General features: G+C 44.9%; 1 long non-coding RNA gene across 4 annotated transcripts in view; it reads right to left on the bottom strand.

Moving 5' to 3' along the window:
• The window catches only part of LOC110076580 (uncharacterized), a 184595-nt gene that overhangs the window by 72020 nt on the left and 92235 nt on the right, over positions 1–20340 (bottom strand). For all 4 annotated transcript variants that reach the window (XR_013539226.1, XR_013539225.1, XR_013539227.1 and 1 more), the window contains exon 5: positions 6592–6686. This is a non-coding gene — a long non-coding RNA (uncharacterized LOC110076580). The remainder of the gene's footprint in view (positions 1–6591; positions 6687–20340) is intronic.

Genomic DNA, 20340 nt, shown 5'->3' with positions numbered 1-20340 from the left:
ACGCCTTATCCTGCTTAGCTTCCCCAAATGAGAGGAACACCCGCTGTGGCTCACTGTAGTGTAGTATGGTGGCTGATTCTCTTATACCCTTCTCTCTTCCCAAATCAAATCTTCCCAAATCTTACGACATAGGTGCATTTAAGAGCAACGGTGCCGAATTCATCCGCTGATACCATATTTACAACTACAAATTGCATTTGTCTGAGTTTCTGGTCCTCAAGGATGCCAACTCCCCCCTCCTCCTGCTAACATTTGAAGTATGTGCCACCTAAGAAGACAGCATCGCTCCAAACTGTGATGTTACAGTATTCCTCCTCTCGCCACTATTGCCCAATATACAAGTAACTGACTAGTTCTACCCCATTTCCTAATCTCTCTTAATAAACTCACATGCTTCCTTTTCGCCTGCACTCTTTTGCTTCAACACAAGCCATCCGCATGTAAATTCTAACACCCCACCCATCTGTAACTAACATCATCACATGTTGAGGGGAAACCCTGAGGGGTGGAGGGAACAAATCATGCCCCAGGAAGCATGAACTGCATAGCACCCTCTGGTATAGAGTGGAACTTAAGTGCCCACCAGGGATGCTGGCAAGTCTTTGGGTCCAAGTCCCAATTCCGTGTCTTTGGGTCCAAGTCCCAAGTCCAAGTCTTTCGTACCAAGTCTCAAGTCCAAGACTTTGGTACCAAGTCCCAAGTCTTTGGTACCAAGCCCCGAGTCTCAAGCCCAAAGTCCAAATCTCAATTAAAAATAAGCTTTTTTCAGCAGAAGAAAGGGAGGAGTGGATGGCTTCCAAGTCGCAAGTACAGTCCGAGTCACGGGGGGGGGGGGACTGAGTCAAATCCAAATCGATTTGCCGGTGCGACTTAAGTCCGACTTAACAACAAGTCCCGCAACTTGCGTCCCCATCCCTGCTGCCTACACACCCCCACCCACTTTTCATTCTGCACTAAGGATCCCTAGTTCAGAAAGGGAGACATGCAGCCATCCGACTCCACCACCAGCGCCTTTGTAATCCAGATTATCTATCGTCCAGCTGCCTGCTCCATGCCAGTTGGGAAGCTCCATCGGCGATGCAAACAGATTCCTTCTTTCCAGGCAATATTAGGATCCAAGCACACACTCAGAGGGGGAGGCAAACAGCACAGTTTTCAGCTGTCATTCTTAAATAACATTAAATACTAAAGCAAACCATTTGCAGCAGAATATTATAGCCAGTTGAATGTCTTTGCGGAGAAGCAAACCTGAGCAGAAAGAAGCATATGGTTTGATCTTCGATTTAACGCATGATAGGGAAGAGAGAGGATTTGTTTAAATTTTATTTTCAACGATGGTCAGTCCTTCAAACATGAAATCATTCAAGACAACAGTGTTATAAGTGGGTTTTTTTAGGAGTCCTCTCCCTCCCTCCTCTCTCTCTGTCTCTCTCTCATTCACTCACTCACTTTCTTAGCACACTTTGGTTGGATCTGGCAGAGCTAAGCTTTGTAAAGCAAGATAAAAAGTGCAAAGGATTGTCCACCACCAGGCGAAGCAGACAAGAACACTTATCTCCCAGCAAGGCAGGCACTCTGTTTGTGCATCACAACTGCGGTTCGGCCAAAAAGCGGAGCGGAGAGGAAAGCCTCTTGGGGGGTAACCACAGCTCCTTCCTCGAGACTGTCTCCCCGACCCCCAGAGGCAGGGAGGAGATCCGAGGTGGGTGCCCACCTTTCCTTTGCTGCCCTACCAACTTGCCTTGGAGACTCTTGGTGGCGCATTCATAGCCAGCAGCACAAGCAAGGCCAAGGGTGCGTCGTCTCATCCCCCACGTGAAGATAAGTGCCAGACGGAGCTATCATGTTCTCCGGATACACAATAGAGAATACTTCGAGAAGCGGTTTTCCCACGCCGCCCTCTTCAATCCTCACTGTGCTTCAAAACACAATAAGACATAGGAAAGCGCTGACAGTTGTTTTATGTCTGATGGGTGCTTTCCTGAATAGCAGCCGCCGCAGCCCCACGTCCGTAATTCCCCCTTTATATCCCTGGCTGAGAGAACTCCATCCGACTCTTAATATGCTCAAGAGGGTAACCTTTAATCTGCTCAGACATCTGGTACTCTCGGCTGAGTCCCGGAAGAAATTAGGAGGATGGAAACCGGGCAGTGATTTTCCTTTCTTTTCCTCCTCGCTTTCAGTCTGGTTTAAGATCTCAGCCGTAAGCCTTCTCCCGCTTGTTAACTTGAGCCCAAAGGCCGCATTTTGCTTTGCAGCCTGTACGGGTAGGTTTTCCCTCTTGATGGAGTTCAGACCTAACATGTTAAGGGGTTTGCTTAAGTTATGGCTCATGCTGTGCCGTGACGGATACCCTGGACTGCCCGAAAGATGAACAAGTGGATCCTTAGAGCAAATCAAGCCTGAACTCTCTCTGGAGGCAAAGATGTTGAAGCTGAGGCTGTCCTACTTTGGGCACATCATGAGAAGGCAGGATTCCCTGGAAAAGACAACACATGTTTGGAATGCTACAGCTGCTATTTAGGAAAAGCACCCATCAAACTCACAATCAGTGTTGCAAATGAGCTGTGAGCAACTTCCAGCATCAAAAGCCCTTCAAGACCTCTCCCAAAATCTATCAGGAGGCAAACCATGGAAGTACAGCTTGGTTTTAGAACAATCTGAGCTTGTCTCTTTAATAAATTCAACTCAGGGTTATTCTTGTCGTTCCTTTCTTAAGCAAGTCTGTGGTGTACATTTCCTTCAGCCTTGAAAAATATTTCGAAGCAGGAAAGAATATGGAGCTGGCTTGCAGACCCTTCGTCTTCCATTTATGTGTGACTTGATTCTCTGCTAACAGTGGCTCGTGACATATGGAGTAACAATAATGACAACAATCCAAAAACAATAGAGACGGTTATAAGTAGCTGTTGCACCAATCAATAGGTCTTAAAAAAACAAAAAACCCAATATTGACCCCAATACTGACAAGCCAAAATATCCCTGTAACATAAACTAAACAGGAGAGAGATTAAATCTTAATAGAGATGTGAAGCTCATGTATATATAAGAGCAAAGGCTGTGATTCCATAGAAAGGGGTTCTCCGGCTTTAATCTACACATTGGGGTAAAGAGCCATACCTCTCGTATGTGGCAGTCTTCCTCTTGGGGTTCATTTTCATTTCCTCTCAGTTCGTTTCCCTGTTTCTCACCTGGGGTTGTAAAGTTTGCCGGCCCTCCTTCAAGACACACTTTCATTCATCAGTGTTAGGACTCATCTTCGTTCAAAGACAGTGGGTGGTCTGAGGAAGACTCAGACCTTTCTAGACAGTGTCTCCGCACTCTCAGGCCTCTGTCTTTCCAGCCGGTAGCTTCATTGGGCTCTAAGGTGGTGGAGTGGGGCAGGCCAGGTGGGGAAAAGCTCTGCCCCTTGATATACATAGCCTCTCTACTCGAGATGGGCAAGGACTGCAGAAACAATGAATGGAGCTGGTTCATGGTTCGTGGCTAACCATGGAGCACAAACCCGAAGAAGAACCCATTTGTGATTTGTTTTGCTGGTTCGTGCCAGGGAGGGGGAAGTTTGGTCCAAACTGGTTCACGAAATGAACCACAAATGAACCCAATTCATTGTGGGTTTTTTTTCTGGTTCTTGGCTTTGTTTGACCCAGGTCTTTCTGTAAGGGAAGAGTAGGTCTTTTGTAAAAACTAATGGCTCTTAATATACTGCTCTTTATACCCACTGCTCCCCCAAGATGACTATGAGGAAGCAGCAAATTTCCAAGGGAATAGGGAAGCATGGTGGAGTGACAGCTGATGTCCCTGAGAGCCCCAGCTCCACTACATCAATGATTGTTGGGCTGTTAACAAGCAATTTGACTAATTAAAAATGATGGATCAGCAAAGCCCATAGAAATGTTTTTTTTAAAAAAAACAAAACCCAAATCTTGTTGCAGAGTTTTGAATTTCAAGTTAAATTCCTCTTGCTTTACAGCAAATGTTCAGGGATTCACAGAACAGAATAGCTTCCAGTCCCCCAGATTAGTCCACCCCTTTTTCTCACTTACAGTTCCAATAAATCACTGAGTCATTAGTAGTAAAAACAATGTTAAAAAGACCATTTTCTTTACTTATAGATCAACAACAACCTGACCACGTAACTGCTTTCAGCAACAGACTTCAATGGACTCTAAAGAGGGGAAGAGCACTGAGCAGAGAGGCAGGACTCTCGTTTTGAAATCAGAGGCAGGGAAGGAATGATTGGTTAGTGTCAGATAGATTGACGGTCCCCCCAGCCCAGGAAACTCCCTCCCAGACACATCTACTAGAGGCGGCATGCGAGGTTGCAAAAACTCCAACAAATCATGACTCCATACAAACCCTGCATTTTTCCTACCTTGCCTTTTTGAAAAACACACAGAAACTGGATTCAGTGATGCTTCTTTCCTGTTACATTTGAATGCTTTGGGTTTCCCCAAGAGCGAAACTTCACAAACGGGCGTGTAGTCTGCCTTTGACAATATACGCCACTTGAGGAAGAATAAAAATTAGAAATTGCTCCCCGGATGATACTCCTCTTTTAAAACTTAATTAAAATAAAACCCTTTCGTCGGCTCCACACCCCCTCCCACCTCCCTCGTCTCCCTCTCTCCTCCCATCTTTTCCCTGGCTGCTGGTAAGAAGAATGTGTTCCTTTCAGAGTGGGAAGATTAAATACACTTTCATGTTATCCAGAACAAATTAAAAATTAAACAAAGCCATTTAGTTGCTTTTGAAATCCACCTTTTGTGTTTCCACACTCACTGTTGCTTGTCGTTTGAATGGGAAAGCAAACAGATGTCCCAGCATGCTGGAAGGCATATTCAGGCACCAGCGAGATTGTTAAAAATAGCTTCAAATAATCCCTGAATCTCAACAATAATGTTACAGGTAGTGGAAAAAGGGAAAGGGGGAGGATGGGGAGGGGGGGAACCTGTCCAGATCTCCCCCCCTCCTTCCTGCCATGCGCAACGTCGTTATGCTAAGCTGGAGATTAGAAAGACTGTTTATCTTGTGAGCTCATTTCCAAATTCAGTCATTCTGCCTCTTAGCACAACTTTGAACCAAAAGAAGAGGAAGAAGAAACGATAGAGTGTCACACAGCAAACCTGAACTAAAACTAGGAAGGATTAGAAGAAGCGAAAGGATTACACGGCCATGAAACAGAATGCAGAATTGATACCACTCTTCTTGAAAAGCTTGCTACTCACCTGAGTGCTGAGTACTGCCATGCAACGCATGTTTACACACACACAGAGAGAGAGAGAGAGAGAGAGAGAGAGAGAGAGAGAGAGAGAGAGAGAGAGAGAAATCTCAATTCCCTATGTTCAAATCCAGTTGGGGAAAACCCATGCCTGCAAGGACAATTGTGTAGTGGGTCATCTCTCATGCGTGAAGACACAGTGGGGAATCGAACTCGAGATACCTAAACCACTGAGCTGTCCAGCCAGCTCTACGTGCCAGTTAATGAGAAAGAGATGGACTGAGGAACTTGTAGCTATTCTGATCCGTAGATCTTTGTGCATCTACTGCCTACTAAAAGGGAATTTGCCAGGAATTGAAACCTCTGCAACATTCATTGCATAAAGTGAGCAGTGCAAAATGGAAAAAGGCAAGTCTCTTCCACAGAGATAGAGAGAAGTTACTAACCGATCAGCCTTGAAGGAAGAATTTCTCTAACACGCCCGCCGCCCACCAGCACACACATGCAGGCAGAGTCACACGGCAACCGCATCAAAACACCTACTTCACATTTCTGCTAATACAGATGTTTAAACTTCAAGCCTGCCTAAGGGCCAAACCCCTGATCTGTTGCCGCTGATTTCTTATGCATGGGCGTGCAAAGAAGTTGCACCGCAGAGGTTTCGAGGGAGCAGTTTGCATATTCTCAGAGGCACTCTTTTCTAGGATCCTTTCACAAGCTCCAGAGCTGTGGCTTGAGGGGGGAAATAAGGGCTGGCGGACAGGTCCCAAGCTCCCTATCTCAAATTGACCTTGAAGGAGAGGAACAAAGCAGGGAGGGGAATATATGTTCTCTCCTGGATGCTATGCTCTCTCCCTTTCCTCAAGTTTGGCTCATTCTGTCAACTCCTCCAGTGCACACACACAGAGTTAAAAGCCCCATTAGGGGAGACTGAGCATTTGCTAGCAGTTGTGAACAGATCATGGGTGGTTGGTAAATAGATTTGATTAATATTTATCATTTGTGCATTATAAATAATCCACGGGGCCATGTGAAACCCCTTAAGCCACCAATACAGGTTGTTTTATGGACAAGGGAGGGCAAGAGTGAGAGATTTTACCCATCTAGAATTCCGTTGGCCGTTGCGCCCGATGGGTTGATCCGGCTCTTCCCCTGCCACCCTTACCTTGCAGAGATAATAAGCGACCCTGTCACTCCTCTGACAAAGTTCCCAGAATGGTAAACAAAGGAGCAAATTATAAATGATTTTAGCAGCATGCTATTTCCCAGCTGCTTTCAATGCTGGAGGTTGTGGGGGAACGAACACACATCAGTAATCTGAAAGACAGGCGCTCCCGTTCAAAATAATGAAGGCTCGGCAAGGAACTCACCAACAATCCCCTCTCCGGTTGTTTATTTTGAACACAGCATTACTCATTGGCAAGCAGAAAGCGTTCCTCTCCGTTCCCGTCTGGCTTGCAGCAAACTGTAATAAAATGAAACGGAAGATTCACTTTCTTCAACTTTACATAACAGGAGAACTGCCAAATAGCTCAGTGGTTTGGGTTTCTGGCTGTGGAGCCAGAGGTTGGGAGTTCGATTCCCCCATGGGACCTCCTTGACAGGGGCTGGACTTGATGATCCATAAAGGTCCCTTCCGCCTCTGCAGTTCTAAGGTCATATTGTTAACAGGAATTGCAAAAACCCATTTAGCATTGCCCGCCAACTACACCCCTGAAGTCAGCCAATTGTCACCTTTGGAAAAGCTGGTTTAGAATCACAGAATCATAGAGCAACGGAGTTGGAAGGGGCCTCTAAGGTCATTGAGTCCAACCCCCTGCTCAATGAAGGAATTCAAGTCAAAGCAGATCTGACAAATGGGTTGTCCAGTTTTCTCAAGTCCCTCCAATATTAGGCCATTTACCACCTCCCAAGGTCATGTTGTACCGCTCTAACAGTTAGGAAGTTTTTCCTGATACAGTATTCAACCATAGTCTGACTTCCTGGAACTTGAGCCCATGATTATGTGTCCTGCACTCTGGGATGATTGAGAACAGATCTTGCCCCTCCTCTGTATGACAGCCTTTCAAATATTTGAAAAGTGCAATCATATTAGCTCTCAGTCTTCTTTTCTCATGGCCAAATATGCCCAGTTTTTTCAATCTTTCCTTATAGGACTTGGTTTCCAATCCCCTGATCATCATCCTCTGTGAGGGTGCCAGCCTAATTTCTGTTGGGAGGGCATTCCACAACCAAGGGGCCACCGCCGAGAAGGCCCAGTTTCTAGTTTTTTCCTTCCAAGCCTCTCTCGGCATCAGGCCCCCTCAGCCGTCCCTGCTGGCTATGGTGGGTGATCCGGGTAGATCTGGGTGGGAGATCTGCCAAATATTGAGGTCCCAAACCATTTAGGGCTTTATAAGTGATCATTAGCACTTTGAAGTCGACGCGGAAACGGATGGGCAACCAGTGCAAAGCAGCCAGAGTGGGGGAGATGTGCTGATATTTTCTCACCCCACTAAGTAGCCTGGCTGCCACATTCTGGACCATCTGAAATTTCCGCATCAGCCCTGCATTCCTTCCCACCTTCCTGAGTTTGGCGCAACAGTTACTGGGTGATGTTGTTTCAGAGTCCAACTGCTAGACTGCAATAACAACATCAGGGGGAAATCCACCAGCCCGGTCTGGTTTAATGTGTCAGAGATACCATCAGTCCTATAGGTTCTTATTTCAATCTCATCACCGTTTGACCGCAAGGAAAGTAAAGTCAAAAGAATGGTACTACATTGATTTTCATACCCCCACAACCACCCTCGGCAACATCATACAGTCATCCCTGTAACTATGGTTCACCAGACTATGTTTTTATTATAAATTTATACTAATCCCTCTGTACTGAATTATTTATATAGGAAATCCTGCTCTCTGATGAACCTGGTCTTTTGTATCTGGCGCTCATGTCAGTTTAATCAGTGGGAATAGCTTATTATCTTGGCTGTGTAAGAGGAAAGGGGGCACAAGGGGAGAAAGGCAAATTTATTATGTGACAGTGCCTTTCCACAAAGAGGAGAGATGTCAATTTAGCAAATTAAAGACCTAAGGATGGCAAGGATGGCTGTTTCATGCTCAAATAACAGGATTCGAAAACTGAGCCCACCACTTTTTAGCTCACTTTTTGCACCTAGAGTCTTGCTGTGGCTGCAGCTGTCAATGCTGGTTGGCCTGTTTTAATCATCATCATGTCCCCTCCAGTCAAGTCTGACTCACTGTCACCCTTCCCAGGGTTTTCCAGGTGGAGAATACTCAGAAGGGATTTACCGTTTTAGTCTTCTGAGGGTGCCCTGAGAATGACTGTGCAGCTGGCCCAAGGCCATAAAGGCTGGCCCGTCTCACGGGGAGACACAGTGGGAAATCAAATGCTCAACCTCTGACTCTGCAGGCAGAGATCTAAACCACTGAACCACAGAGCTGGAAGGAATCCTCCTAAGGATCCTGGAGTCCAGTCCTGACAAGGAGGCCCAGTGGGAGAATCATACTCTCAGTTTCTGGCTCTGCAGCCAGAGATCGACACCACTCAGGCGAGGAAAATGGGGATGCCTTGAGCTCTTGGCATGAGCATAAGGGATGGTGAGAGCATGAAAAGTTATTTTTTTAAAAAAGTATTATCTTGCCATTAAGAGATATTTTTAAGGAGTGGTTTCACCAGTTCCACACCCCTGGTGAGTTTCCATGGCTGAGTAGGGATTTGAACCCAGGCCTCTTGAGTCTTATTCCATCTCTCTATCCAGTACATTGCACTGGAGAGTCACTATATCACACTGAGTGTGGATACTGGGTATCCATAACAATATTTTCACTCAATTTTGGCGCTCGAATGGGGAAAGTAGGAGGACTCTAACAACAATTATTAAACACTTTCGGTCCAACGGAATCCTTGTTCCATATTTGCCATAAACCTCAGCATAATTTATTTTTATTTGACTTACAAAATACTTTGGAGACTGCTCGGCTCATAAATGGCTCATAAAGTTTGACAGGAGCTAAGCCTCCAACAGTTTTTGGGACTGATATATAAAACATAGTCCATAGTGTGCAGGCATGCTGATGTGTCCAACACACACACACATACACTTCACGAGAACTGGAAAGGTCTGGAACTGCAATGGAAGAAACCAGTTCCTGAATTAGCTAAGGAGGCTACCCTGAATCTTTATGTGTGGTTTTACAAGGAAAACTTCCTCAGAAAACCCATATGTTCATTGTAATTCGTTTTTTAAGCTACCAGTTTTGTCTCCTGATGAGCCATTCCTGGATTCAGTCAGTCAGTCAACTTTTCATTCATTCATTCATTCATTCATTCATTCATTCATTCATTCATTCATAGCAATTGCAGCACAAATGAGGGAAGGGATTGGTCTCAAGATCCAGATCCCCCAAGGAATATGTCAACAGAATGGGTGACATCCCAGGAGAAGGGCCTTATAAAAGTCCCACCTCCCCTGCCATCACTTTACCTCCCCTGCCTTTTCCTTCACCTCATTTTTCTCTTCTCCACATAGAAAAAGGAGCCACTTTTTAGGATTCAAGCATTCACACAGAGGACAGAAAGAGGACAAGGCACTGAAAACGTATTCTCCTTGTCTGACAAGAGAGAAAGGTGTTTTGCAGAAAGTCTAACTTGGGCAGGGACATTTAAGGACCGGAAGTATCCAAGACTAGTGCCATTATTTTGGAGGGGGGGATTTTTTGGACTACAAATCCCAGTGTTCTCCATTCTGTGAGTCTTGACTGGCTGACAAATACCTACAGACTAGAGATGGGCATGAACTGAACCATGAACTGGTTTGTTTTTAGTTTTTTTAAAACTGGCATGGGTCGTGGTTTGGGAACACCGGCGAACCATGAGCCATTACAAACCGCCATTGTACCAGTTTGTGCCCATCTCTACTACAGACATATAAATGGGGCTCGCCTGGGAGAAAGGCCTAAACGGGGAGATTTTGAGGCTGAGCTCTACCTAAGCTTCCTGATCCTGCCCCAGTGCTGGCTTTCTTTCTGAAGAGGAAGCTAGGTCAACACTAGTCCATTAGGCCTTCTGGATGGGGCACATTTAGGTGTCCATAGACAACTGTCCATTAGGTGCAATGACCAGAATGGAGAATTTTGGGGTTTCTAGTCCAAGACAAGGAATGTTACATTTCTATTTGTTCCTTTTTTTAAAGCAATCAGCCATTGGTTTGAGCTTTGCTTCTCAAAGGAAAAGAACAAAAATATGACATAGATACTTTGCAGACATTATGGAGAGAGAAAAACAAAGACCCTAAAGAAGTGGGGAAAAAAACAGAACAGTTTTGATTCTCTGTAGAGAAACAAGTGCTGGAAATTTCTTAAAATTTCCCCAATGTCTTTAGATTTTGACTGCATTGGAATATGGGACAGGAGAAGGTTTTTCCATCTGTTTCTATTTTAAAAAATTCTAGTAGAAGAGTTCCATCAGAATTTGTTTTTCACTGTGGTGGCATTTTTCTCTGGGGAAAAAATGCAAGAAAAGTTGATGGGTATATTTTTAGCTTCCTTTTAATCTCCCAGATCACTGTAGCAGATTGAAATCCATCCTGGTTTTCCCTAAAACTGGCTTTGAGAGACACTCCCAAGAAGCGAGATGCTTATATAGGTTGATGGCTTGAGAGTGGATTGCCACACTGGAATAATACGGCAATGTTCTTAACAGCGAGCCCATCCAGCTCTTGCAATGCGAGCATACGCATTTCATTCCGGGTGTCGCATGTAAGCAGGAGATACATTTGTCATCGCGTAAAACATTCAGAATTAACAATAAGTCCTTGTCAAGTTTTGGCTGCAACTCCTAATGCAAAACCTTGCAGGGAAATACACTGTCAGATCAGAGCTTTGTTAAAAGGGATTAAGCCTCTGCGAGAAGGCGGAGTAGCGCAAAAGCTCTTAAGCTTCCTCCTTCTACCTGCAAGATTTTCAACTCAGATCCCGACAAAGGCTGACACCATGAAACTTTTCCCTTTAAGCCAATGCTTCCAGCCTTGCCTGCAGGATGGGAGAGTGGCTGATCGGTGCCAAAAACAACAACCGGCCTATTGAAGTGGCACCCAGGGAAAACCTTCTTTGGGATCTCAGATTCGCGCTTGGGCAGCCAGTCAAGGAGACTGAAGCAGAGCTAAGTATTCATAACAAAAGCCAGCAAGCGGTTAGCTTGGCTGCTTTCAAAACCCACAAGCCAAAGATATAGTTCACTTATGAATGAGCCTACGCCTCTTTCTTTTCTCTTTCTACCCTTCCCAACAAAACCATTCAAGAAAAAAAGAACAGGTGGAGGGAAAGGAATACAAACAGCAGGGATGGGGACTCGAGCAGCGGGACTCGCTGTCAAGTGGAACTTAAGTCTCACTAGTGACTTGACTTGGGTTTTGTTTTTTTCCCAATGATTCAGACTCAACTTGCAACTCAGAACCCACTCACCCCATCCTTCCCCCCCCCGGGGGAAAAGCTTGTTTGTAATAGAGACTCGGACTTCAGATTCAGGGCCAAAACTCAGATTCAGACTTGCATCTTGATACAAAAGACTCAGACTCCGGACTCGGATCCAAAGACTTGCCAACATCCCTAACCATCACTATCAATGTCATTGATCCATGCCATCAATGTCGACAATTAGAGACGGGCCAAAACCGCCACCTGGGCAGTTCATCCCAGCTCGTTTACCTCCCCAGCAGGTGGTCTGTGGTTTGGTGCCCTGCCCTCTCTGGCAGGCGTCCACTTCAAGTACCATCCTGGCCCTTTCCTCTTCTGGGCACTGCCTCTAAGTGGCCAACCACCGGAGAGGGCAATGTGCCAAACCATGGAATGCCTTTTGGGGCAGTCAACCAACATGCCCATCTCGATCAACAATATTGGAGAGCCTGTGTTCCAACTGTTCCTGCTTTCCAGTTCATGGTCTGAACCCATCTAGCAGTCACAATTAAAGTAGTCCATTTGAACTGCCTAGAGTGGTCCTGAGTTGACTAGATAGGCAGGATATAAATAAATAAATAAATAAATAAATAAATAAATAAATAAATAAATAAATAAATAAATAAATAAATAGCTCAGCGGTCTAGGTCCTTGGCTGTGAAACCAGAGGGTTGGGAGTTTAATTCCCCACTGGACCTCCTGGACAGGGTCAGGACTCAAGGATTTATAGGGTCCCTCCCAGCTCAGCAGTTCTACGACGATGATTATTATTAATCAGTGTGATGTACCTAAGTGTTGACTTAATGAATTAGGAAGCCATGTGATTTAGATGAACATGATTTATGCATGTGTTGACTTAAAGAATTAGCAACCCAGGTACATGCAAACCAGCTTTGTAATACATGAGAACATTCTCTCTAAACGATTTGTGATCAGCTCACCTCAGAGTATCCAACTTTCACCTGTAGAAATCAATGGGATCTTAAATGCATGTGAGTTATTCCAGGCCCTGCTTATTCATTGGCTTCAACTACCTATCTTTGGTGAACAGTAACGAAAAAAGGGGGCAGTGGGGCTTGTGTGAAAGAGGCGTAGCCTTGGTTGGAAAAAGAAAGCGAGTGCCACATCATCCTCGGCTTTAAGGATGAGCCCCGTGTTTTATCAAGGATGGCACCAGAACAAAAGGAAGCATTTCTTGTGAGTTCCCAAGCCAATTAGGGGATTTGAAGGAGTGAAGATTGTGGCTCTTTATCTCACTTTTCTAACATAATCATTGTATTTTACATCTCATGAGAAAAAAAAAAGACAGGGGAGCCAGCGAGAGCAGGCCTGCCAAGGGACATAATCTGCCTCTGGGTCATACATCAGAGGCGATAACATCGTCATTCATGTCAAGAAGGATGATCAAGGTCTTCCTTTTTTATCAGCCATTAGCCAAGGGAGAAGCACAGCAGCCTGGCCAGCTTTTGGCAGGTGGCCAGGCATCCTCTGAGCATTCCCATCATAGGGGGAGGGGTCAGGGAGCAGCCTGCGTGATTCACCAGGGGAGAGCAAGGGGTGGGCAGATTCCCATTTTGAGCTGGGCAGGTTCACTCAAGAGGCTCTGGACTTAACCAATTTTGGTAAGGTCTTAGAGCTGCCAGAGGGCTGGCACTTGGCACCAAAGGACAGGCCTAGTGATGTCACAGAAATGGGGCAGGTAAGGGTTGGAAGGGGCAGTTTCTGGGCCAGTAGAAACTGGCACGAGGGGGAATGTGTATTGATGGACTCAGAATCAAAGCAAAACCCAACACACCAGCTAATATGGCAACCAAGAACAGAGGCTGAGGGACAGGTGGCCAATGGCATCCAGCAGTGGCAATGGTTGCTGTGGTGCCTACTGGGAACAAGCCACAGTATTCATGGCTTGGAGGGATGGATTCCTGGTCCCATACTATGGAAAGCCCACCACCAGTGTATGGGTTGCTTCCACCCATATTCTGCATAGCTACAGTCAAGGCTGCCAGTCGTTTGGTCGTTTAGTCATTTAGTCATGTCCGACTCTTCGTGACCCCATGGACCAGAGCACGCCAGGCCCTCCTGTCTTCTACTGCCTCCCGGAGTTGGGTCAAATTCATGTTGGTTGCTTCGCAGACACTGTCCAGCCATCTCATCCTCGGTCATCCCCTTCTCCACTTGCCATCACACTTTCCCAACATCAAAGTCTTTTCCAAGGACTCTTTTCTTCTCATGAGATGGCCAAAGTATTGGAGCCTCAGCTTCAGGATCTGTCCTTCCAGTGAGTACTCAGGGTTGATTTCCTTTAGAACTGATAGGTGTATTCTCCTTGCAGTCCAGGGGATTCTCAAGAGTCTCCTTCAGCACCACAATTCAAAGGCATCAATTCTTCAGCGGTCTGCTTTCTTTATGGTCCAGCTCTCACTTCCATACATCCCTACTGGAAAAACCACAGCTTTGACTATTTGGACTTTTGTTGGTAAGGTGATGTCTCTGCTTTTTAAGATGCTGTCAAGATTTGTCATCGCTTTCCGCCCAAGAAGCAGGCGTCTTTTAATTTCGTGGCTGCTGTCTCCATCTGCAGTGATCATGGAGCCCAGGAAAATAAAATCTGTCACTGCCTCCATATCTTCCCCTTCTATTTCCCAGGAGGTGATGGGACCAGTGGCCATGATCTTAGTTTTTTTGATGTTGAGTTTCAGGCTGCCAGTAGAAGAGGGCTTATGATGTCAGCTTTCCCCCCTAGCAATTTTAGATTCAAACCTTTGGCTTCCTTTAGGGAGTCAGTCCATTTCACATTTGGTCTTCTTCTTTTCCTGTTCCCTTCCACCTTTCCCATCATTATTGTCTTTTTCAGAGAATCCTGCCTTTTCATTACGTACAGCCCTTCCAGATCAGAGCTTGGAAACATTACCAGTTGGACTTCAATTCCCAGAAACCTCAACCTGTGATACACACACACACACACACACACACACACACACACACACACACACACACACACACACACACACACACACACACACACACACACACACACACACACACACACACACACACACACACACACACACACACACACACACACACACACACACACACACACACACACACACACACCGCTCCTGATGTTGTGGGGTTGCATAAGTTCCATCAGCCCTGGCAAGCATAACCAATGGTAAAAGATAATGGGAGATGTAGTTCACCAAGGACTGTATTTCTTAAGTGGCATGACATCTCACTTAATGTTAGTGCCCGTAGCTCTACCCTAGGGAATCCTGGGATCTGTATTTTGGAAAGGTGCTCAGAGTTCTCTGGTAGAGAGCTTTGTTGAAAAATCCCCTGAACTAAACCTCTCCACCAGAGACCTCTCAGGCTCCCAAATAACTACGACTCCCAGGATTGAATAGGAGGAAGCCATATCAGATTCAAGTGGGATCAAAGTTCAATCATAGTACAGTGTATATCTACTCAAAATCTGGAGGATTCTACTTTGCAACCTCTTGGAATAAAGCAAAATGCTGAGCCATCCGAGTTCTGTGCTTTAGGTCTCTGGCTGTGGAGCAGAGGCTGGGGGTTTGATTCCTCACTGTGCTTCCCTGGCACAGGCATGACTTGATGATTTTTAGGATCCCTTCCATCTTTGCAGTTCTAAGATTATTATATATTATTATCCAAAACGCTTCCCTAACCTTTGAGGAACTAAAATGCAGGCAACCCTGATGCTGCAGGCAATGTGTGGTTCTCCAGATGTTCTTGGGTCTGTAACACCCATCACCCCTAGCCATCATCCCCAATGGTGAAGAATTATGGGAGACAAAAATGTAAATCAATGCAGAACAGGAGAGAAGACACTTCTAGGTGAATACTTTATATGAAAAAAGTGTAACCCGTTAGGAATTGTGTTTGATGAAGCCATGGACCTTTCTCACCTGTACGAGATGCTTTTTACATCTATAAGACCCTACATTACAAGTTTCAGCTCATGGTGCAAGAGGTGAAGCAGCCATGTGGAATCAAAGCAGAAAAAGCCTGGCGCTATCATAAGAAAAACAACCCATTACATGACTCAGCAGAGGTGAGTCAGGAGATTCAACTCCTGCCCTTGAATTAATCACAGAAACTACCACAACAAGCAGGCTATGTGACAGAGCCAGATGCCTGCAAATCATAGGAAGGAGGCGAGGTGGGAGTAAGATGTTTCACCCAGAATGTCATCTTTGCCATTTTTCCTTGCAAGCGGCTCTTGAAAAGCAGAGGGTTGCCTTTTCTCAATTGCTGTCCGAGGGCAAAGAGTAACTCACCAGCCGGAACGTCTTTCCTCAGCTGAGACAAACGTTCCCTTGCATGTATTTATTTTTGGTGAATGCTAACCATTTCATTAAGGTGGAACAATTTCCTGGAAAATATGCACAGGCAAAAACAGATGCTTGTTTTTTATACTGTGTGGGATCAGAGGTTGGGAGTTTGATTCTCCACTCTGCCTCCTTGACAGGGAATGGACTCAATGATCCATAGGGGTTCTTCTAGCTCCCCAGTTCTGAGTTGTTATTATTGTTTCCTTGTGGCATCCATCCTACACAAATCATCTAAACAAATCATACTAGTGATGTGTTCTCACACCTTACAGGCAACAGATTCCAAGGCTTTTAAGACAGTTTTTTAATGATCATCACCATCATAAGACATCAAGTCAATTCTGACTTACAGTGACCCCTTCCAGGGTTCTCCAAGGACAGAATACACGGAAATGGTTTACCCTTCCCTTCTTCTGAGGGCATCATGTGATATCTGGCTGCAGAATCAGAAGATGGGAGTTCGATTCCTCACTGTGCCTCCCAGGACAAGAGCCAGCCTATGTGGCCTTGAGGAGGCTGTCTCACAGCACCTCCAGAAGGAGGGAATGTTAAACCATGTATTTGCATTTTCTACTTAGAAAATCTTTGAATGGTTGGAATAGGTTAGAATTGACTTGATGGCATGCAATTATTTTCATACCTGCAGCAGCTACGTGGCCCAGAGATTTTGACACTGGGTGTCAGCGCAGCATCAGCTAGCAAAAAAATAAATAAATCCCATAAATGCACAAGCCCAGAAAACACACCCCGGGCAGCTATTAACATTGCAATAAGCCAAGCTTAATAACTGTGTTGCCCTTTATTTCCAAAGCATACCTTGCTGTCTTAATTAATAAAGATGTCCTCCCATCTTCTCCCCGTTAATATTATTGATTAGATCTAGATAATGAGAATGGATAGGATTTCAATTTTGGCATGTTAACCTGACGGCTGGAATAATTCAAAGCAAAGGAGAAAACATCACCCAGAGTCAATTATGTTATGGCTTGTTAAGGGATGTTGACTTTGAGGATGCTTCAAGGGAAAACGATGTTCTGCATCAAGATTATTTGAAAGACAAACCTGATTTTCCATTGTCACTGGGGAGGAGAGCTGCCTGTGCCTGTACGTGTATTTCTTTGTCTGCAAATTTAATCATACTGGTGATACTTGCTATGAAAACAAAATTAATCTCCAGCTTGCTAATATAAAGACAACCACATTTCTCTTTACTATGCACGAGGGGCCCGCAAAGATACATTCTGTGCTGAAGGCAGATTCAAGTAACGGCTAGAATTTATACTGTCAAAATGCCGTTTTGTATCAGCAGCCCTGGAAAGTAGGATAGCTCAGTGGTTTAGGTATCTGACTGTGGTGCCAGAGGTTGGGAGTTTGATTCCCTACTGTGCCTCCTAGGGGAAGAGCCAGCCTCTGTGTCCTTGGGTAAGCTGCACAGTCCCAGAAGAAAGGAATGGTAAACCACTTCTGAGTATTCTCTACCTGGAAAACCCATAAGTCAGAATTGACTTGGCAGCACATGATTATTTATTTAAAGTAGGACAGGCTGCCAGCCACTCTTTGTTCATTCAAATCACTAAGAACAGAAAACAAAAACAACATAATCACATGATCCCTTCATAAAAACAAAAAAAACAGAATCAGATAATCCCTTTTATGAACCTCCTAAAATGTTATAAAAGTAAGATAAGGATTATGCAAGCTTTTGAATGATCTAGATCAGTGGTTCCCTACCTTGGTTCTCCAGATGTTCCTTGGACTACAACTTCCAGAAATCCTGGCCAGCAGAGTTAATGGTGAAGCCTTCTGGGAGTTCTAGTCCAGGAACATTTGGGGACCCAAGGTTGGGAACCATTGTTGTAGAATTCTTCAGTAGCTGAGATGGTTCAAGAATTCACAGAAGGAGAAGAGAGCCAAAGATCCAAAAGCTAGCTTCCTTTACTGGCCACTGTGTGTCTCTCTAGCCCTCTTCAGGCCTTCTGTAAGTTTATCAAAAGAGCACCCGCAATGAAGGTAAGAGATCTAAACCCCTTCCCCTCCTTCATTTCTTTCCATTCACAAATGCAACAGACAGAAAAGGGAGAGGCTAATCTATCTGTATAGGCTCTCATTGGGAGCTTAAGCCCTGAATTCCGTTATGTTCTAGCTCTCATGGACAATTTGCTACTTGTCACATTTGTGTGTGGAACTTAATTAATTGATGGATTGATTTGATTTGATTTGTATACTGCCCCTTTATTGCAGGCACTACTCTGGGCAGTTTACAAATTAAAACTTACATTCCTACAAGACCCCACTATTTTTTTACAGGTAGCCAGCAGAATCCTGCAAGTACAATGGCCACTCTGGAATTCGATGCATTACTCATGAAAAACCCCACAACAATTAATTAGGGAGAAATCTTCTTCCATAGTTACGCCAGCAGAAGGGCAATGGTGTTCCCTTGCTATGACTATTTGTTGCTAATTAACAAGAAACTGTCATGTTTCCCCATTGCACACCAGCAACGGTGGCTTGGCGCCTGACACAGAATCAAAGTGGAGATGCATTAATTAGTAGCAATTAGCCCCTGCAAGTCATGCCACTGCCTATCTGCCAGGGTTAAACTACAGAATAGGATTTTGGCTGCAATCGTTTTCATAGCTCTGTACATTACTTTTTGCTCGCAGGGAAAGTGTTCGGTTATCTTGACTATATATGATGTGAGGAGGGTTGCTCTAATTTTTGTTTTAAAACAAGAGTCTTTCAGCACTCAGAAACATGTGTGCTGCTTCCAAATCCACCCAGACATCAGATGACACAGTGCTCTTCAACCATTCCAGGAAGTGTAACTGGCAGCCTGCCACTCTGCTTGGAGTGGATTCAGAGCAAGGCACAGCTTTTCCCTCCTGGCTGTTTTAAATGACAAAAGGAACAGCTTTATCCCCCATCCCCCACAAAAAAAGAAATGCTTTAGAGATGGTGTCGCTATTTATAATGAATTACTTCCAAGCTTTGATTTAGGGATGTGAAGAATACATATCAAATTCCTTTTTCGTATTGGCATAGGCTGTAGTAACATGATGGGACACCTCAGTAGGAAAGTTCAAGCCCTACTAGATCCTTTGATCATCTTTGGAATAGCAAATGGGCCTTAGATCAAGATCTTTTATGAGAGCAAATGGATCCTAGACCCTAGACAAACAAGTGGGTTCTAGATGTAATCAAGCCTGAATCAAGGTAACAATAAAACCCTCAATATATCCCATCTTTCTCAGTTCCACTTCATTCTCTTTAAAATTTGAAAACCAAAACAACATACATCAGATGGAGGCAGATAGTGTGTGGAGGGGTGGCTGCTCCTCATTGGTGAGGAGGTATTGGCCAGTAACTGTTCCATAGCTCAGCCAGGGGAGCCAATGCTGAGGATCATGTGCATTCTAGTCTGGTAACTGAGAGCCACAAGTTGCCACCACCTGCTACAGAGCCAGGTGGCCTTCATATTAATTGTTTAAAGACCTTGAGATTGCTGAATATACAACCTTGTAAGGGAAAAGGAATGTATTTGGAAAACCAAGCGGCAGATACGACAAGGTGTTTGTGATAGAAGGGACTTTGATATATGAGCTGTGGGCTTTTTGCAGTATAAAGGATATCTTGAGCAATTTATAGCAAAAGTGGGTCTTAACATCTTCGTGGCCTAGAAACTTCACACTGTCTTTATTCAAGAGTTCCTCAGCGGTACAAGGAGGGGTGGCTTGAGCTGAGGTCAGTTTCCCAGCTACAGTATCAGTTAGAGTCAGAGTACAGGAGGGCAGTCTCTCAGATTTGGAGTGGTACGTTGCACTCTTTGTAGCTTATTGGAGGGGCACACCATAACTCCTGGTAAAATTTGGCAGCAGCCCCCAGTTTTACCACATAGAGGCTGCTGCCAAAATGCAGGAAAGAGGAGTGGAATAAACACCAGGATGCTGCCTGTAGCACACTGACTGCCATGGGCTGCCCACAGCCCTTAGGGCTCCTCTACTGGAGAGGAGGTATTGGCTACTTACTACCTAAGGGTGCTGATATAGAGGACGGCACCCCACAATATAACAACAGGGTATAGGTGATGCCTGAGGGGGTAGTAGAAGGCAAGCTTCCTACCATCCCACTCACATGTTTCAGAGACTCCTGTGGCTATTTGGAAGAGAAGCACTTTTCCACAAAGAAAGTGGAACTGAATCATAAGTTGGAAACTTTTAAGAACACAGCAATTCAAAGCTTCAAAAAAACCTTTTGATTAATAACCTTAATCCACACTTGGGGTGGTGGTGGTGGGGGAAGGTG

This window comes from Pogona vitticeps, chromosome 14 (assembly GCF_051106095.1).
Source record: "Pogona vitticeps strain Pit_001003342236 chromosome 14, PviZW2.1, whole genome shotgun sequence".
NCBI lineage: Eukaryota > Metazoa > Chordata > Lepidosauria > Squamata > Agamidae > Pogona > Pogona vitticeps.
Note: the sequence above shows the minus strand (reverse complement) of the source record. Positions and strands in the feature narration are given on the sequence as shown.